General features: G+C 39.2%; 1 pseudogene; it reads left to right on the forward strand.

Annotated features, from left to right (window-relative positions):
- Positions 1 to 265: 265 nt before the first annotated feature.
- The window catches only part of LOC126990306 (histone H2B-like), a 13,048-nt pseudogene continuing 5,850 nt past the window's right edge, over positions 266 to 7,463 (forward strand).

A 7,463-nucleotide genomic window follows, 5' to 3' on the forward strand; every position in this document is an offset into this window, starting at 1 on the left:
TTCTAGTGATGAGATATCCTGGCGTGTCTGCAATTCTTTTAATAAGCATTATTTTTTTGTTATCTGTAATTCTTTTAATCTTGGTATTGCACCGGGAGGTTGAATTTGCTGCTTGCGGGAAATTACGCAACGTCGCCGCCGTATCAGAAGACGACGGGTATTCAAAATGTCTGCAAATCAGGGTTCACCCTTTGAGACCACAGGAAATCAAAACGGAAAGTCGAGGATGAACATGTTTATAATGTTAATATGTGGCGTTCTGGCGATGGTCATCATCGGGATCTTCGCTAAGCATCTGTGGTACGACGACAACACCACCCTGACCGCCGAAGGAACAGAACAGACCGTCTACCAAACAAGTGACCCAGAACACGTGATTTAAGGATGTCCAAACAGGTGGAAATACAACTATATTTTATTAAACATAGCTTGAAAAATATCATACAAATTCTATATAAAAGTCTTATTTCCTAACCTACAATATGCTACATAGTCTATCCGAGTTACAATTTATGTAACGTATATACAGACTAAAAAATCACACTAATGTACATACAATTGTTTTCTCTGTCTTCAAGCAGTTACAATTTCAGATTCACCATGCTACAAAATTAACATTCAAAAACAACACTGGTCATAGGAATATTAGTAGCGATCAGTTAGTGACAGAAACTAGTAAACAAAGAACCATGAAGAATGCCAAGATAGAATAAGTGCTGACAGCCTTAGGTTCTTCTTGGCATTCTTCATGGTTCTTTGTTTACTAGTTTCTGTCACTGCTATTGTCTACGTGGTATTTAAAACAACACGACGACTGATGGCACGGAACCATGCTGAGTACTCTCTGACTGCTACTAATATTCCCGAGACCAGTTTGACATTTGTACCAATACTATACATCTTGAATGTGTCACACACTACAGAGTTCAGAATCGTATCTTAACTATATTCTGTTCTATCTGAATCTGTTCGCAGCAACTCTCTAGTTGTGTGTGACATTTGCATGGCTTCCTGTGTGATTAAGATAACGCCCATGTTTTGGCATGTGTCGATAACGACGCCGATTGATAGCTTACGTCACAGCTTTTCGCGCGTTACTTCGTGTGTGTCAATTACACCTTGCACAGATCGAACTCGCGGAGGTAGTAGAATCCGTTACGAGCCAGTACCTCAGGAGATATATTTGCGTTAGGCCATCCTATGAATGTTTTTAATCTCTCCAATTCGAGGTTCAAGTGTTCTCGTCGTTGTTTGTGAATCACAGTCAGCATCTGCAAGTCAAGAGAAAGTGAAGTTAACATTTTGTGGTGTAAAAATGCTACTCGCTATCTGGGTAAAATAGCGGTAAGTCAAACACTAAAAACAAAAAGGGTGTCGACTGGGGATACTATTATACATTAACTCGCAAAGGTAGATAAACTCTACGTGTACAACACACTTGATTTTTTATTTTTATTTAAGGGGATACTATTATAAACGTAGGTTACATATTCTAAATTCGGGGTGTGTGGGATACTTACTATCATAAAATCAAATTGTGAGTTGGGATACATAACTGAATAGAGAGTTAAGATGTGCAGGTCACTGAATACAGGTATGACTTGTTCTTACGCCTCATTTGTATGACTTGTTAATTATAAAATGTTACTTAAAAGTTTGTTTCTAAAATTCCTCTCAACTTTACGTGAATGAATATCCGACTTTGGTACCGTGCTGGCGTGTCTCTGTTCGACTTTGTCTGACCCTTCCAATTGTGAGTCGTTTCGCAGCACTTTCAAGAAATTAAATCGGAGAACAAATTTCTGTCCCGTCGGGTTGCTTCCAAGTGTTCATCGCAACGCCAAATTGAAATTCCTGAAACATCCTGAATTGATATTTAGTAATGCTCTCAGAATGTTGTTCGAATGTCGCTTCATGAATGGTATTCTAATGTATACCTGTGAGAGTAATCTGGTTCAACACATCAACAAAGAACCGTCGATAAAACCGTTGTGGACTATCATTCGATATGTCTCGTGAAGAAATCACACAACGGTTGCAAGAACATCAACGTTGCCGCCACAGCAGACAAATCAGACAAGAATTCGTCGGGCCAGTATCTGACGGAGTGTTTTACGACAGGATACGGAATCTATCCATTTTCAATCAGTCTATTTCAACACTACAAAGAAAACCTAAAACTATTACTGAAGTACAAAACGACCATATCCGAACTCCAGAAGAAAACGTTAAGGTAGGCTGCTGCGTTTGGCGTCAGCAGCAGCAGCAAGCGTATGACGTAGGCCAAGACACACCCACTTTTTGTTTTATTTCTTAGAAAAGACATTTTGAAACCAGTTTTGTATTTTTTAATCGTGTGTCTAACGATGCCAGGCATCTGTCGTGTCACCAATAAAAGAAAGAAGGTACGCTGTCCGTCCAGACACTCGACTCGGTGTGTTGGCGAGCGAGCATACTTGCTCCTGACTCGACTATCCTGAAGTCCAGTCGTTGAAGAGGAGAAGTGACGAGTGACGTTGTCGTGACTTAGAGTGACTTTGTCGTGAAGAAAAGATTGAACAGTGAGGAGGACTGAGCAGTGAGCAGAGTGACATCGTGATGAAAATGGGTGGATCTTTCAACTGTTGCTGATGTTGTTGCTCGCCATAATCACGATCCAGTACCCTGACAGCAGCGGTGTATCGTGGTACTCATCGGACGTTCATCCATCCATCACCTTTTCGAGAAATGGCAAAATGTTGGGATCGACGATCTTCACACCAGTTGGATTTCCGAATAACGCCTTCGACCAAAGTGAGAAGCTACTTTACTTCGAGTAACAGTCATCACTTCACCGATGACTATCCAGAATTTGTTCCTATGACCTGGGAGATCAATTCGTGCAACTGTAAAAGGTTCATAGAAACTCCGATTGATTTAGAAACTCAGATTAATCCTCCTCCGATTAACCCTCCTCCTCCGCATACTTCTCTTTCGTTAGAAGCCCTTCAACGAGTTATCTAACAACTACACCAACACCACCAACTCCCAGTGTTGCATGCTTATTCCCTCAGACTTTTCTGACTTGTCACTTTGTCTCAGAGAATGCTGCAGATGTTGTGTGAATATGAGACTTTGTGTCAGTGGTAAACGTATTCTGAATACTATACGTGTTGTTGCATGACTTAAACCCTCAAGAGTTGCAGATGGTGGTGAATGCGAGACTTTGTGTCAGCTGTAGACGGATTCTGGAATACTATTGTGTGACCTGCGTGATTCTGAATACAAATCTTACTTTGTCTCAGAGTTGGATCAAATGCGTTGCAGATGTTGCTAGTTGTGTGAATGCGAGACTTTATGTCAGCAGTAGACTGATTCTGAATACTATACGAGTGTTGCATGCTTATTCCCTCAGACTTTTCTGACTTGTCACTTTACCAATTCTGAGACGTTGGTGAATGCGTGACTTTGTCTGCAATGTAGACCAATTCTGAGACGTTGGTGAATGCGTGACTTTGTCTGCAATGTAGACCAATTCTGAGACGTTGGTCAATGCGTGACTTTGTCTGCAATGTAGACCAATTCTGAGACGTTGGTGAATGCGTCTGAATCCATCTTAACTCTCTTATGAATCTTATCATCTAAGTTGGTTGAGAGTGTTAATTATCATCTACGTTGGTTGCGAGGTGAGTTTAACACTTGCACTGTGCTCACAAGAGTTTAGTTGACAGTCGAGACAAAGTCGCACATTCACTAGCAGCAGTCAAGTGCTCAGATGTGCAATTCGCCTTGCCTGAAAAGCTTATGCTTATATAAAGGCTGGCCTCTAACAATACATACAACATATGTAACTGTATCTAATAGGCTATTAATAAATGTTTCAAATGTTTCAAATGTTACACCTCATGGAATAGACACACAAACTCAACTCTGAACATCATATACATTTTATTTACACAGAGTACATACCACATTATATTAACAGAGTACATACCACTGATATTTACACAAACTAGATATAACAGAGTACATACCACACGCCTGATATTTGCACAAACTAGAGAATCCATTACAAACCTCGAGAGAACTGCAAGCATCTGTCACACAAGTATTCGTCTTCAACAGTCTTGCCCAGTTGTCTCAACATCAAAATAACTCTTTTGAATGTTCATTGTCTTTACTCTAAGTTGGTGAGTTTTTGCGTGACTTTGTTGTCTGCAATGTAGACCAATTCTGAGACGTTGGTGAATGCGTGACTTCGTCTGTAAATGTGAATGCGTGACTTCGGCCAGTTTGATAAGAACGATGAAGCATTAGAATCCTGTAAACAAAAACTGGATAAGTGCCAGAGTGAGTTAGACGCTAAAATTAATGAAATAAGTTTATTTAGTCAAGAGTTAGCCGATTCTACAAAGAAGCACATGGATGAATTACAAATCAACAAACTAAACACGAAGAAGAAAAATCTGAATTAAGGAAAGAAATTGAAAAGTCATCTGCCAAAGTACAACAAATAATGACGATATACAAAGATGTAGATAAGAAATTCTTAGAAGTTAATGCAAATATACGAAAGATAATCCAAGAGAAAGACCGACTGAAAGCAGAATTATCTGAAAATAAAAACAAGATCGATCTTATGCAAAATGAATACGAACAACTCCAACAACGTAATAACGAATTAGATACAGAGAATGATCAATTCAAACAAGAGTTGACTCAAAATAAAACTCTACTCCTACAAGAGACACAAACGAGAGATGGACTCCAGCAAGATGTCACTCGCCTCCAGCAAGAGAAAACTGCTCTCGAAATCCAACTGAGTGAAAAGAGTAATGACTTATCGATATTACTGAAAAAAACAAGAAGACGAAATTATACGGCTGAACAAACAAATTGAGGATATGACCACAGAGAACAAATCCTCCCAGGAAATACTAGCAGCTGAAACCGCACGTGCAAATGCATTGCAAGTAACTAACCTGACGTTATCAAGCTCTAACGAAGAATTGAATAAGATTGCGAGAACCGTGATTGACAAAGATTCCGAAATCAACCGGTTAAAAGACCAAATTAATGAAAACAGGAAAAATATCGAAGAGTCTAACCAAAATACCGAAACCCAAACAGCAGAGATTGCACGGCTGACCCAAGAAATTAACGATCTGATCGCAGAGAAAAAAAGATCAACACAATTGATAACAGAATTGAAGGACTTTCAAGAAGAGATGAAAAAGACCGAAACATTGAATCAGGACCTTATCCAAAAGCATCAGGACGTTATCCAACTTAGAGATCCGTCTGTGTTATCGCCATGGATTTATTTGTGAATTACACCAAACGTGTTACATCCGTAGACATATTCGTGATTTGCATCAGCTAGATGACAAAGGTTAATAGAAACACAAAACATCTATGCAAATATTGTTTAATTTAACAATACACTTAATTGACACACACATTCTTTACCTTGTGACGTACATAGTTTCAGGGGTAGTTAATAACAAAACATATACGCATATATTATATTGTTAAACTTCATCTACGCAGATGTTGTACAAATTACATGTAATTTTATTAAACTTTTAAAAAGTTACATTCTTTCCTAACCCCGTGACCAATATGCAATATGTGTGAGCAAACAACAACACAATTAAACACTTTAACAGATCCAGAGTACGCAGACGTGGAACAGCAGCATCCATGAAGCAGCGAAGCGGTGCGCGGTGACTACACATTTCTTGAGTACGGTGCACGACACATTTCTTGAGAGTACGGTAGATTCGTCACCTGCTGACGCAACACCTATATCTTCTCGTAGTCTCCGACCTTTGTGGAACGCTTGCCAAAACATTGGTCTCGGAGGAAGTCTTAACTCATAATTGCATGCGCGCAGAGAGACCCATGCAAATGTCACACACAACTAGAGTTAACGGACCCTGGTGCTGAAAAGATGATTCATGTTGTCATTGTGATCTCTGACGGTGAAAGTTATTTTAAAATTCGTAACTTGCGGTTCTTCACTTTCCTGTTCTCTCCCAAAGTACAAAGTGTTCGATATGGATTGAAGGAGAACGATACTTCACCTTTTCTAAAATTCAAAGAATGTAAAAACGGAGCTAGCCAGGCATGCCTTGCATTTTACTTGTTGAATTTTTCAATGGCGTTGTACGACGTCATCATGATGTTGAAAGAAGGTCAAAACCATCACACACTCTTAATGTCTATAATAGACCGATTAATCGCACCTTCGGTTACGATTATCAAACCCCGCTCAGGAACTTACTCCAGAAAGTGTTAGACAAAGCAGGCATCGCTACGATCTTTCAGGACACAACACGGCTCGCTGAGAGAGAGGAGCTTTCAAACTTACCCGTCAAGTCGACCTCCGATGAAAGATAAACTATTAGAAAGTGGTTTTGTTCACCAATTAAATTCTGACAACGTTAGTTGTATGGACTGTAGATTCATTCATACACAACCTCGAATTTCATGTCTCTTAATACTTTGGTAAAATATGAAAGAACATCGTTACATGTTAAAAACAGCCACAACTTCAGTTCAATTTTTATTTTAGGAGTAAAACAAACATACACTACTACAGAACATACGCACACGAATAACAGATACAGAATTCTCAGTCCACACGCACACGAATTACATAGAGACTTTTTCAGCCACAACTTCAGTTCCATTTTTATTTTAGGAGTAACATAAGAGTCTGCACACATGTCTTAGGTTGACTTGATTTATAATGTTAACACAATTTATATACTGTACAGAACACCTCCATCACACACACATACACAAGTTACATACACTACACACTACACACAACAGTTCCATTTTAATACACACACACAAGTTACATACAACAGGAAGAGGTTCAACAGGAAGAGTTCGTTTACAACTGTAAGTTTAAAATTTAGTACACATTCAACATCTTAAAAATTACATCTTAAAAATTAGTACACATCTCAGCATTCACACACATGTAGAATAAACACATTCACACACATGTAGAATAAACACTTGACATTTCATCTTATCACGGGAGTCACATCCTTTCTTCTTCCAGCTTGCAACAACAACACCAAACTTAAAGTTGACCCTCGGACGAGACTGTTTTACTGACGTGATGAGAAGATGACTGACCAATCGCTCTCTTGTAAGCGATGAGATTGTTGTTGTCCAAGCGACGTATTTCGTAATTGTTGCAATATATTATGATTAACTTGAAGTCGCTGATTATGTACGTTCCTTTGGAACGGGTTCGTACTCTGTGCGCCACAGCACATGCAAGATTAGGACAATTTTCATTCAAACACGACCGCATGTGTCTCCAATATGTATTTGTACAGTTTGGCTATGGGGCAGTTGTGTCTGTCGTACACGTGTGAGAATGCGTTTGAACAGACTGCAGATCGCATTACATTGGTTATTAGTACATCTGGTGTAGTGAGTAAAGGTAGTGTAAAATACAT

This window comes from Eriocheir sinensis, unplaced genomic scaffold, assembly GCF_024679095.1.
Source record: "Eriocheir sinensis breed Jianghai 21 unplaced genomic scaffold, ASM2467909v1 Scaffold154, whole genome shotgun sequence".
In the NCBI taxonomy this organism is placed as follows: Eukaryota; Metazoa; Arthropoda; class Malacostraca; order Decapoda; family Varunidae; genus Eriocheir; species Eriocheir sinensis.